The sequence below is a fragment of the Schistocerca piceifrons genome, chromosome 1 (genome assembly GCF_021461385.2).
Source record: "Schistocerca piceifrons isolate TAMUIC-IGC-003096 chromosome 1, iqSchPice1.1, whole genome shotgun sequence".
Taxonomy (NCBI): Eukaryota; Metazoa; Arthropoda; class Insecta; order Orthoptera; family Acrididae; genus Schistocerca; species Schistocerca piceifrons.
Genome location: NC_060138.1, coordinates 148555391 through 148568866, shown reverse-complemented (window position 1 = coordinate 148568866; position 13476 = coordinate 148555391). Strand labels below are relative to the sequence as shown.

At 41.7% G+C, this 13476-nt stretch overlaps 1 protein-coding gene across 4 annotated transcripts in view; it reads left to right on the top strand.

The window, feature by feature from the left end:
- The window catches only part of LOC124787637, a 55317-nt gene that overhangs the window by 25767 nt on the left and 16074 nt on the right, over positions 1-13476 (top strand). The gene's annotated exons all lie outside the window — the stretch shown is intronic.

The window sequence follows — 13476 nt, the reverse complement described above, 5'->3', positions numbered from 1 at the left end:
ACTCTTCAATCTAGCCACACAGCTGGTCTGATATTCCGTAGGCTCTTATTTTGTTTATCAGGCGACAGTGCGGAAGTGTATCGAACGCCTTCCGGAAGTCAAGGAAAATGGCATCTACCTGGGAGCCTGTATCTAATATTTTCTGGGTCTCGTGAACAAATAAAGCAAGTTGGGTCTCACACGATCGCTGTTTCTGGAATCCATGTTGATTCCTACAGTGTAGATTCTGGGTTTCCATAAATGACATGATATGTGAGCAAAAAACATGTTCTAAAATTCTATAACAGATCGATGTCAGAGATACAGGCCTATAGGTTTGCGCATCTGCTCGACGACCTTCTTGAAAATTGGGCTACTTGTGCTCTTTTCCAATCATTTGGAATCTTCTGTTCCTCTAGAGACTTGTGATACACGGCTGTTAGAAGAGGGCAAATTCTTTCGCGTACTCTGTGTAGAATCGAATTGGTATCCCGTCAGGTCCAGTGGACTTTCTTCTGTTGAGTGATTTCAGTTGCTTTTCTATTCGTTGGACACTTATTTCGATGTCAGCCATTTTTTCGTTTGAGCGAAGATTTAGAGAAGGAACTGCAGTGCGGTCTTCGTCTGTGAAACAGCTTTGGAAAAAGATGTTTAGTATTTCAGCTTTAAGTGTGTCATCCTCTGTTTCAATGCCATCATCATCCCAGAGTGTCTGGATATGCTGTTTTGATCCACTTACTGATTTAAAGTAAGACCAGAACTTCCTAGGATTTTCTGTCAAGTCGGTACATAGAATTTTACTTTCGAATTCACTGAACGCTTCATGCATAGCCCTCCTTATGCTAACTTTGACATCGTTTAGCTTCTGTCTGTCTGAGAGGTTTTGGCTGCGTTTAAATTTGCAGTGAAGCTCTCTTTGCTTTTGCAGTAGTTTCCTAACTTTGTTGTTGAACCACAGTGGGTTTTTCCTGTCCCTCACAGTTTTACTCGGCACGTACCTGTCTAAAACGCATTTTACGATTGCCTTGAACTTTTTCCATAAACACTCAACATTGTCAGTGTCGGAACAGAAATTTTCATTTTGATCTGTTAGGTAGTCTGAATTCGGCCTCCTATTACTCTTGATAGTGCACTTGGTATAATGTCACTCGATGCTCTGTCCCTACCACCCGTCCTAAACATCTGAGTGTCCCAGTTGATATCTGGTAAATTGAAATCTCCACCTAAGGCTATAACATGCTGCAGAAATTTATGTGAAATGTTTTCCAGATTTTCTCTCAGTTGTTCTGCCACCAATGCTGCTGAGTTGGGAGGTCGGTAAAAGGAGCCAATTATTAACCTAGCTCGGTTGTTGAGTATAACCTCCACCCATAATAATTCACAGGAACTATCCACTTCTATTTAACTACAGGATAAACTACTAATAAAAGCGACAAACACGCCACCACTGGTTGCATGCAATCTATCCTTTCTAAACACCATCTGTGCCTTTGTAAAAATTTCGGCAGAAATTATCTCTGGCTTCAGCCAGCTTTCCGTACCTGTAACGATTTTAGCATCAGTGCTTTCTATCAATGCTTGAAGTTCCGGTACTTTACCAACGCAGCTTCAACTGTTTACAATTACAATACCGATTGCTGCTTGATCCCCGGATGTCCTGACTTTGCCCTGCCCAGTCCAAGCCACACAACCCCCGTTACCCGTGTAGCCGCCTACTGTGTGTAGTGGACTTCTGACCTATCCAGCGGAACCCGAAACCCCACCAACCTATGGCGAAAGTCGAGGAATCTGCAGCCCCGCAGAACTGTCACAGCCTCTGATTCAGACCCTCCACTCGGCTCTGTACCAAAGGTCCACAGTCAGTCCTGTCAACGATGCTGCAGATGGTGAGCTCTGCTTTCATCCTGCTAGCGAGACTGATGGTCTTCACCGAATCAGATTGCTGCCGGAAGCCAGAGAGGATTTCCTCTGATCCACAGCGACATACATCATTGGTGCTGACATGAGCGACCACCTGCGTATGGGGACACCCTGTATCCTTCATGGCATCCGGAAGAACCCTTTCCACAACTGGAATTACTCCCCCCGGTATGCACACGGAGTGCACATTGGTTTTCTTCCCCTCCCTTACAGCCATATCCCTAAGGGGCACCATTATGCGCCTGACATTGGAGCTCCCAACTACCAGTAAGCCCACCCTCTGCGATCGCCCAGATCTTGCAGACTGAGGGACAAGCTCTGGAACAGGACAAGCAGCCACGTCTGACCAAAGATCAGTATCAGCTGGAGACAGAGCCTGAAACCTCTTCGTCAGACAAACTGGAGAGGCCTTCCGTTCAGCCCTCCAGAATGTCTTTCGCCCCCTGCCACACCTAGAGACGACCTCCCACTCTACCACGGGTGAGGGATCAGCCTCAATGTGGGCAGTATCCCGGGCAGCCACAGCCGTAGTCCGATCAGGGGATGCGTGGGACGAGCTGGCCGTCCCCGACAAACCCCCGTCCAGACTCCCACAGCGATGCCCATTGGCAACAGCCTCAAGCTGTGTGACCGAAAAGCCAACACTACCTGAAGCTGGGAGCGAAGGGATGCCAACTCAGCCCGCATCCGAACACAGCAGTTGCAGTCCCTATCCATGCTAAATACTGTTGTGCACAGAACGTCTGAACTAATCTACAGAGAGCACAAACAATTCGACACAAAATTTAAACAGTTATTAAAATACTAGATTGCCTAGTAAATGCAGTAATGCTGCTACTTGCACACTGTTGACACACTGCTCTGCAGCAGAAGGCGACTACGCGATTTTACACTATTCAGGTACTAAAATGCGATGCTACAACTCTCAAATACTATAATACACCCGAAATTTGTGAATTAAACAGTGCAAGTACCCTAAAACACGCAAAGAAATTAAGAATTAAACTATGTAACAAATAAGTGAGGTAAGAGTATACGACTTGCTGCTGGCAGCTGCTTATCCAATGGCGGCAGGGAGCCTCAACTGCAATGGTGACCATGGTGCCTCCTCCCATGATACTCCTGTGTATCTTGTTGAGTGGGCTGTCCAGGAGATCCTGGCAAAGGAAAAAGTACCTTACCTAGTCGCCCACAAGTTGTTGCCTAGTCAAAAACCCTGCATTCTACCCTCTGGCACATGCAGTACTCTTCTTGCTACATCTCGCTCCTTGAGGAACATGGCCATGCGGACATGTGACCTTAAATTTAACACCGTGATTGTGAAATTGCCCAGCATCATGGTAGCATCGCTATGCAACATTCCACCCTCCTTTCGCCTCATGGGGCAAAATCATCAGCTACACAACCAGCAGGCCAGAAAGGACCGAAGGAATAGTCCTGTCAGCCAACCAACATCTGAGTCTTCCTCTCCTTCACCGACTCGAAGCGCCTCTTTAATGGTATTGCCATGAGGTACACTCACCCAGCTGACCTCCATGTTGCTGGTGCACACCACCACCCATTTTCTGCCCTGGACTCTGTAGGCTGACAGAAGGAGAATGCCCTTGCTTTGGTAGACCTCATGGAGCATGATCCTCCTGTCTTGGTGCCCTGTAGCAGCAAGTCTTCAAAGGCTGGCACTCGGCAGCTGCCGAGGTGACATCCCTTCATTTTTTCTTTGTCATGACTCTCCTCCAATGGATCATTCGCTGTCTTTCGTCCAACAAAGAGGATTTGGGGCTGCTCTTAGAATTTCAGCGTCCACTTGTTCTCTACCCTCAGGAAGCAAAATTGTGTCCTCATGACTGCTTTGAGCTCTCACATGTCTTCCCGGTCCGTTTTGACCTTCCTTCCTGAGGCCTGCATTCCATCTCTTGGGGGAGTCATGCTGCTAAAATGGGATGACATTCATAGTCGACTCATCTCCTGACTACCCACCTTCAAGCTGTTGCATTTCGCATTTTTCTTCCTCACTAGCTCTTTCCCTTTGTACTGTTTATGTCCCTCTGTCATTTGATGTCACCAGGGCAGACTTCCACCAGTTTATTGGGCAACTACCTCACTCCTTTCTACTTCTTGGTGACTTTAATGTACACCATCCCCTTTGGGGTTCTCCCAGAACCTGTCGGAGAGGTGCCCTCTTGGCTGACTTTCTTAATCAACTTAACCTCCTCTGCCTTAACACAGTAGCACCCATGTTTCTTTCAGACTCCATATACACCTATTCCCATTTGGACCTATCCTTCTGCACCTGCCCAGCATGCCCACTGTTTCAAGTGATCCATTCTCTCTGACACATACTCGAGCGACCACTTCCTGTGTGCCATCTGTTTGCTAATTCCTACACCACCTTTGTGCACACCCAAATGACAGCTCACTAAGGCCGACTGGAGGCCTTACTCCTCCCTGGCAACGTTTGACGAACAACATTTCCCCAGTTGTGATGACCAGGTAGAATATCTTACAAATAGAACATTCCATTCCTCACACTTCCTCTTTAGCACACCATGTTGTGGGCCCTTGATGGACTGAGATGTGCCGCAATGCAATTCGTGAACAAAGACATACTCTCCATATTTTTAACCATCATCCTACAATGACAAACTGCATTCATTATAAACTGTTGGGTGCACAAGTGTCGTGTTCCTTGAGATAGCAAAAAAGTTAGTTGGATTTAATTCACCAGTTCTTTTAATAGTTCCACTCCCTCTTGCATCATGTGGGCCAACCTTCGATAGCTCTCTGGGACCAAGATCCAGTCCCAAATTTCTGACCTGACAGTAGCAGATGTTGTCATTGTGAACCTTATTGCTATCTCCAACACCTTGGGCTGCCATTTTGTGGAGATTTCAAGCTCCTCCCACTATCACCCTGCCTTTCTCCATTGGAAACAAGCAGAGAAGGCTCGGGTGATACTCTTCTCTTCTCAGAATTGTGGGTGCTACAATACCGCCTTTACTCTGAGGCAGCTCACTCCATCCCAATCCTCCCCTACAGAACCAGATAATATTCACATTCAGATGTTGCAGCATCTTTCTGTTGCGGGCAAGCACTTTCTGTTTCACATGTACAACCACATCCAGGCAGAGGCCAAGTTTCCCAGACACTGGCGTGAAGCCGCTGTCATACCCATACATAAGCCCAGTAAGGACAAAAACCTTCCTTCTAGCTACTGCTCTATTTGTCTCACCAGCTGTGTTTGCAAAGTGATGAACATATGATTCGTGCCTGGCTGGTATGGTGGCCCGAGTCTTGCCATTTACTAACCACTGCACAGTGTAGATTTTGAGTGCGCCGTTCTGCAGTTGACCATCTTGTCACTTTGTCCACCCATGCCATGAATGGTTTTCTGTGGAAATCCCAGACTGTGGCAGTGTTTCTCGCTTTGGAGAAAGCCTATAACAGCTGCTGGAGAACTGGTATCCTCCGTACTTTCTGCACATGGGGCTTCCGTGGCTGCCTGCCACATTTCCTTCAGGAATTTTTAAAAAGACTCAGTTTTCAAGATACATGTGACTTCAGCCTTCTTGGACACCTTTTTCCAGAAAAACGGTGTTCCTCACGGTTCCGCCATGAGCGTCACCCTTTTTGCTATTGCCATTAATCCTATCATGGCCTGTCTCCCGCTGGGCACCTCCAGCTGCCTTTTTGTTGATGGTTTTGCCATCTATTGCAGTTCTCCAACGACCTGTCTCATTGAGCAGTGTCTTCAACGGTGTCTCGACCATCTTTACTCCTGGAGCATTGATAATGGCTTTTGCTTTTCCACTGACAACACCGTTTGTATGAATCTCTGGCAGTGGAGTTGGTTTCTTCCACCATGTTTACATCTTGGGCCTGTTGCTCTTCCATTCGTTGAAACTACGAAATTACTGGGGCTGATGCCCATGTGTCTTACCTGGCAGCCTGCTGTACACAGTTCCTCAAAGTCCTACGTGTCTTCAATGGTACTGCCTGGGATGCAGATCGAACCACCCTCCTCCATTTATACCGGTCCCTTGTCCATTTGAAACTAGGCTATGAGTGTTTTGTTTATGCATCTGTACATCCATCCTTCTTATGCCGTCTGAATACTACCCATCATTGTGGCGGAGCAATGGCCTGATTACATCAGTGTGTATATGTGCAAATCTTGTCTGTCGGATCAGGGATGATACCTACAGGTCAGTGCACGTGCCGTGTTACTTTACTATGCTGACCTTGCGTGGCCCACTGTCGGCAATCCTTCTCCACTCCTGGTCAGATGTAATGGCTGCAGACTAATTTCACTGTCGACTTAATTCTCAGGTAGCACAGGCAAATTTTTGTGTATAGAATGCTGCTGGAATGAATGGCCTGGTTTTATTATGAGGTACATCACAATAGTCTCTAGTTTCTGAGGCTGGAACTTCAACAAACCTGAGCTGCAAGTCTGACACGTCACCCAGGCAATCATGAAGCTCCATGCCGACTCCTTGAGCTTTGGCCAGGTGCGTCAAATCAACCATTTTTGTAACAGTGCTGATGCTGGATAAACAGTCTACGACCACATTATCCAGACGCAAAATGTGCCAAACTGTCGAATAAACTCCAGCTAATTATACTTTCGTGCAGAACACTCACCATTTTCTGCCAAAATGCAAATGTTAGGGGCTTATGGTTTGTATATACTGTAAAGGCTGTGGCCTCGAGTTATGTACGTAAGTGTTTGATGGGATTATAGATGGCCCCCATCAAAACTTTAGCTTGTTCTGACATAACTGAACTCTTATTAGCTAGAAGGCAAGTAGCAGTGCTCATTGTTTTTGTAACTATTATCTTTGGAAACTAGCAATGAACTCGTGTAAATACTAAACCATTAAGGTGTCAGTAAAAGATAACCTTTCATGCTATCCAGCTTGTCAATAGTTGTAAACAAACATCTTTTAAAAAATCTTAATATTTAAATACATTAACGTGTCAACACAAAAACCACATATTTATATAACATTTTCCTCCAATTAATGCAAAGAATTTAAATGGTAAAGAGAAAACATTTTACACAACATTCCACTTTATTACAATAGGTCAAAGACATCACATAGTGAAAATTACATACTTGACATTAAACAGAATTAATCAGTACAAAATATTTACGGAATTAATTATGGTGTTACAGTATCCTACAAGGTGGGTTGTTTATTAAAAAACCTAGGGTGTACATTTTCTTACTCTACCACCAACAACCGTTAAAAGAATGTAGTCCATTCTCTTAATAAAGGTGCTGATAAATCATCCCTGTAAGGTGTATATAAGATCACTTGTGCTGAATGTCCCTGTTATTACATTGGCCAGACAGGAACAGCCCTGTCTGTTAGGTTTAAAGAGCATCTGCTAACTAAAAGCGATGGTGGAACACCTGGATCTACATTTGCTGAACATCTTGTCCAATTTGCCCATGCTCCCAAGCCTCTAAAGGATGCAGAACTTTTCCATAATGAAGTCAAAGGATGTAAGTTGGACAACCTTGTAGAATTGCAAATTTTTAAACATCTTATTATTGATAGAGAAAATTAGAGAAAAATAGCTGCAACTAAAAAATTGAAATTATTTCGAAGGATTTCAACCCTTACTCCAGTAGAGTTGACCGACGGTCCACTTCGAACGGCTGATGCTGTTTCCTATCTGCTTTGCCCCTTTATTATAGTGCGTTTGTACGTTGTGTCTCCATATATTTTGTATTATACTGGTAATGACACCAGTTCCAAAGGTGTTTCTTAATTTGCCTGTTTCATGTTCACGATATTTCATGCTTCGCACACCTGTCTCTCCCATGCTAATTTATTAGTTCCTGTAGTGGGGTTTTGCCCTCATAATATTTGAATGTAAATTTTCTTGCCCTGACGTAGTAGCTAGTTCTTAGGAAAATTGTTTAATGTACTGTACCATAGTTAGGCATTTGTCCATTTGCAGGACTGTTTCCTGTCACATTTTGTTTAAGATTTATGCTGCTCTAAGTAATTTTGAGACAGCTTGTCTCTAGCGCATGTGCTTGGCCGCTGGCCTAGCCTCGCCATGGAACTGCTCGCAACGCCTAGTTCCCTTGTTGCTTACGTGTGACCCTTATTCCAGGCCCCACCTAGCTCCGTCTACGTTTTTCCTATTGTTTTAAGTGTTGACAGACATAATCTTATGATTATGTGTCTTTATTCTGTATTAGTTTCATTCTCTGACATGGCCAACATTTGGCCCTCAAAATAATTTAAATTTTGTAAGTATCACGATTTTCCTTATTATGAAATCATTAGATTGATGATGTATTTCAGTGTTTAATATATGTCCATATGGGTTTACTTGTAGGTTCTGAAGAAGATACCATTATTGGCACCAAAACCTAGGGGTCCATTGCATCTCAGTTCAGCCAATTTGAGAAAATGTTCCAGCCGATAGACTTAGATTTGGCTGAAATTTAGCACACAAATGCTACCAAGTGTGGAACACTCATATACAAAATTTTAAGTTCCCCTGCCAATTCGTTTCAGAATTATGGCTTGTGAAAGAAAGTGGCGTGACCCGGAAATTGCAACCCGCATCAGGCAATCTATCTGCAGACCCAACTTCAGGTCTTAATAAGTTTGGAACTATTCCGCACAGTCCAGTGAAATTTTTACAACCCAGTAACATCCACTTAGAGAACATACTCTATGAATCAAAACACTAACAACATATTTCTGAGGGAAAATAAAAAATTCCAAAAAGTGATTAAAAAAATATAATAAGTTATAAGGTACATATTGTAGGTGCCCTCTATGCCAAATATAATTCAGTCAAAAAGGGTATAAATTATTTTTGTGGTAATCTTAATGTGGCCTAAACACACACAGAACTCATCTTGCCCATATCAGTCACACAAACAGAGTTACATGCACCCGAAAATACAAAAATTTGAAAAATTACCTGAGAAACATGGATTTTGTGTGGTAGCACAAAAGGTACAAGTGATATCCAAGCCAAATTTCAAACACTGCATAAGTAGACCATAATATAATATAATATATGGCAGAATTTCAACTTGTTATTGCAAGGCATTTGTGTACAATAAAAGTTGTCACAGATGTATTTGGTTACATTTCTTTTAACACGATTTAGCAAGTAATAGTGATGATGCAGACAGCTTGTTTCAGATAAAGCTGCAGCAATTGTAGGGAACCATTAGGCAACAGAAAGTTAAACAATGGTAGTTTTCAGGGACAGAATGTGTCATTGTTAGGCAGGAACAACAAAGGAAACAAGCAACAATTACAAGTTACTCATGTTTCTAAGATTCTAGTTCAGACTGCTCAGTACTGTCGTGGAAAGTCAGTATGGACGTAGAAGAGTGTACTAGTTGTGCTTTTGTTCAAACAAGTTGCAGTATTGGTTCTAGCACAAGCATCTGAATGTCGTAAAACAACATATGGAACAAAATGTGGCATTCACTTTGTACTGTATGATCTGGATGAATCGGACCAAGATTTGTTGCTATGGAGATCTGGGATACACCCTGTGGGCACAAGGAGTACAGTTCCAGGAAACTTTAGTGTATGTTATCATCATATGAAAGTGTTTCTGGATATGTATTCTTTCCTACAAAGAAGTTGTTTTGATCCATTTCGGATTCATAAGAAGACAGTGAAGTGTAGCCTCAGAGAAATTGATATAAAATCAGTATTGAAAGTGAACCAGTGCATGGGATTTAACATGAAACCAGGACAAAAGTTATATTCCAGGTGTGTTACACTGCTAAAAAATGAAGAATATTCTGATAATTTACATGACAGTGACGAAGGGTATCAGCCACCTACAACCACAGCGGATGAGCAATTAAATACTTCAGTGACTGCTCTTGGTTTGTCTCCCATGAAGACACACAAAGTTGGGAAAAGAGACAGGCTCAGCTATGGTAGAAGAAAACTACAAGAAGCTCAAATGGAATTAAAACACAAAACAGCTGACACACTAATGGTGGAAGAGGGAAGAACTATCTGCTCCAAAGGAACAGAAATCATGCCAGAAATGCTCTGATTTGGACAAACTTGTGCATGATTTGAAAGAAAAATGAGCCATATCCACTCGCCAGAAAAAAGTAGCTATTCTTATCCTTGCGCCTTCCAGCTGGTCTATTGACTACTCTGCAAAGGAATTCAGTGTTTCTACATATATGGTGAAGCAAGCTAGGAAAATAAAAGCAACCTAAGGATTGCTTCCACAACTTCAGCAGGCTCAGGGTAAGCAATTGAGTTCAGAAATATAGGTGCTAGTGTCGGAGTTTTATGAAAAAACAACTATAGCCAAATAATGCCTGGAAAAAAGGCTATGTAACGGTGAAAATGGGAAATGTACATGTACAGATGCAAAAAAGACTGTTGCTATGCAACATATCAGAACTATATGTTGAATTCAAGGAAAAGTATCCCAATACCAAAGTAGGTTTATCATCTTTTTTCAATCTTCGGCCAAAATGGGTTGTGCCTGTAAGTGCAAGGGGCACACACAATGTTTGTGTATGTGAGACCCATCAAAATGCTAAGCTGATGTTTGCTGCTATTAGATTAGATTAGATTAGATTAATACTAGTTCCATGGATCATGAATACGATATTTCGGAATGATGTGGAACGAGTCGAATTTTCCAATACATGATAATTTAACAACATACTTGAGTTAATATAACTACTTTTTTTGTGTTTTTTTATTTTTATTCTTTTATATATATATTTTTTTTCTTAATTTATATCTAAAAATTCATCTATGGAGTAGGAGTTGTCATTCAGAAATTCTTTTAATTTCTTCTTAAATACTTGTTGGTTATCTGTCAGACTTTTGATACTATTTGGTAAGTGACCAAAGACTTTAGTGCCAGTATAATTTACCCCTTTCTGTGCCAAAGTTAGATTTAATCTTGAATAGTGAAGATCATCCTTTCTCCTAGTATTGTAGTTATGCACACTGCTATTACTTTTGAATTGGGTTTGGTTGTTAATAACAAATTTCATAAGAGAGTATATATACTGAGAAGCTACTGTGAATATCCCTAGATCCTTAAATAAATGTCTGCAGGATGATCTTGGGTGGACTCCAGCTATTATTCTGATTACACGCTTCTGTGCAATAAATACTTTATTCCTCAGTGATGAATTACCCCAAAATATGATGCCATATGAAAGCAATGAGTGAAAATAGGCGTAGTAAGCTAATTTACTAAGATGTTTATCACCAAAATTTGCAATGACCCTTATTGCATAAGTAGCTGAACTCAAACGTTTCAGCAGATCATCAATGTGTTTCTTCCAATTTAATCTCTCATCAGTGGACATACCTAAAAATTTGGAATATTCTACCTTAGCTATATGCTTCTGATTAAGGTCTATATTTATTAATGGCGTCATACCATTCACTGTACGGAACTGTATGTACTGTGTCTTATCAAAATTCAGTGAGAGTCCGTTTACAAGAAACCACTTAGTAATTTTCTGAAAGACAGTATTGACAATTTCATCAGTTAATTCTTGTTTCTCAGGTGTGATTACTATACTTGTATCATCAGCAAAGAGAACTAACTTTGCCTCTTCATGAATATAGAATGGCTATAAAGGATTCTCGTCTGGATTACAAAGGTGCAATGAAGCTGCTAGTATGTGACATCAGTTCCTACCAGTGCATGATACACAGGTGTAAAAAGACTCCTGGTAAGGCAAATCTTTCAGAGCACATGAATAATAAACTGTATGGTGAACTCCTTATGGATGATGATGAACTTGTTTCTTATAAACAATGGACACACATGGATCGCACAAGTCTTGAAACAAAGCAGAGTACAGTGGAAGATTTTGTTGAATTGTGTTGTCAAAAAAACGGACAAACTGACCACATACAGCTTCATAGCAACAGCACAATCGGCTTATCTTCAGTTTTGTAAGGATAATTTGAAAAAAGATGAAATTATAGTAATACTAGAATTTTCTGAAAATTATGCATTTATAGTTCAAGATGCCATCCAAGGATATCATTGGGTCAACAGTCAAGCAACTCTCCAGCCATTTGTGATTTACTATAGAAGTGAATCAGGTGATGTGTCGGTCATGAACCTGTGCGTTTTTAGTGACTGTTTAATTCATGATGCCATTGCAGTTCATGCCAACATTCGCACTGTCATGGCATATGTGAAAAACAAGCTGCCTCACATACATTTTGCGAAATACTTCAGTGATGGGGCAGCTAGTCAGTTCACAAACTGTAAAAATCTCAAAAATTTATGCATGCCTTACCATGATTTTCAGATTCACGCAGAATGGAATTTTTTCGCAACAAGTCATGGTGAAAATGTATGTGATGGTATTGGTGCTACCATTAAGTGCATGGCATCACGAGCTAGTTTGCAGCACCCTACAGAAGGTCACATTCTAACACCTCTTCAATTATTTACCTGGGTACAGAAAAATATCTCTGGCATACAATCTTTCTGTGTTTCGAAAGATGAGGTGAAATCAGTCGAAGAGTTGCTAAAAAGCGGACTAGAACATGTTAAAACTGTTGCAGGCACAAGGAGCCATCGTCACTTCTCTCCAGTGGACTATGCCAATGTGCAGATGATCAGACTATCCGGTTATAACTATAGGTTCATGCACAACATGGGTCTTCACAGTGTGTCTGACTCAGAATTCAGAAGCAAAAGCAGCAACGTACAACCAGGTTGCTATGTTATTGCTGTCTATGATGACAAATGGTACTTGGAGGATGTGTTGCAGACTGCTGTGAAGCAGAAGGTGATGTATTTGTGAACTTCATGGCCCCAGCAGGACCAGCAAGACCATTTCATTGGCCACGTTTGGCAGACAGGTGTTGGCTTCCTTTTGAACATATTCTTATGACAGTTCCAGTTCCTAACACAGTGTCAAGAAGACAGTATAATTTGCCACTCAATATACAGAGTACAGTAGCTAAAGTGTGGGAGAACTTCTGTTCGAAGCACAATCGACTGGTTTTTTGCAGTTAAGGTGCAGTAAACATTAATGATACGTTGTGTTAATCTGACTATATGTTCTTGCTTAGTGATTAAACTTTTGTGGGAGAGGATAAGAATAGGCAGAACAGTTTATGATATGAAACTTCCTGGCACATTAAAACGGTGTGCCCGACTGAGACTCGAACTCGGGACCTAGACAAAGGTCCCGAGTTCGAGTCTCGGTCGGGCACACCGTTTTAATCTGCCAGGAAGTTTCATATCAGCGCACACTCTGCTGCAGAGTGAAAATCTCATTCTGGAGTTTATGATATGTTTTTACAAAACTGTGTTGTAGAGCAATGGCCACATCACCAAAAACATCTGTCAACTTCCATTTTACACAAATGTCTTGCAATAACATGCTGAAATTTTGCGATATATATCATTATGTAGTGTGTGAAATTTGGCTTGGATACCACTTGTCCATTTGTGCTACCTCACTTACAAAATCCATGTTTTTCAGGTAATTTTTCAATTTTATGTATTTTAGGGTGCATGTAATTCAGTTTTTGTGACTGATATGGGCATGATGAGTTC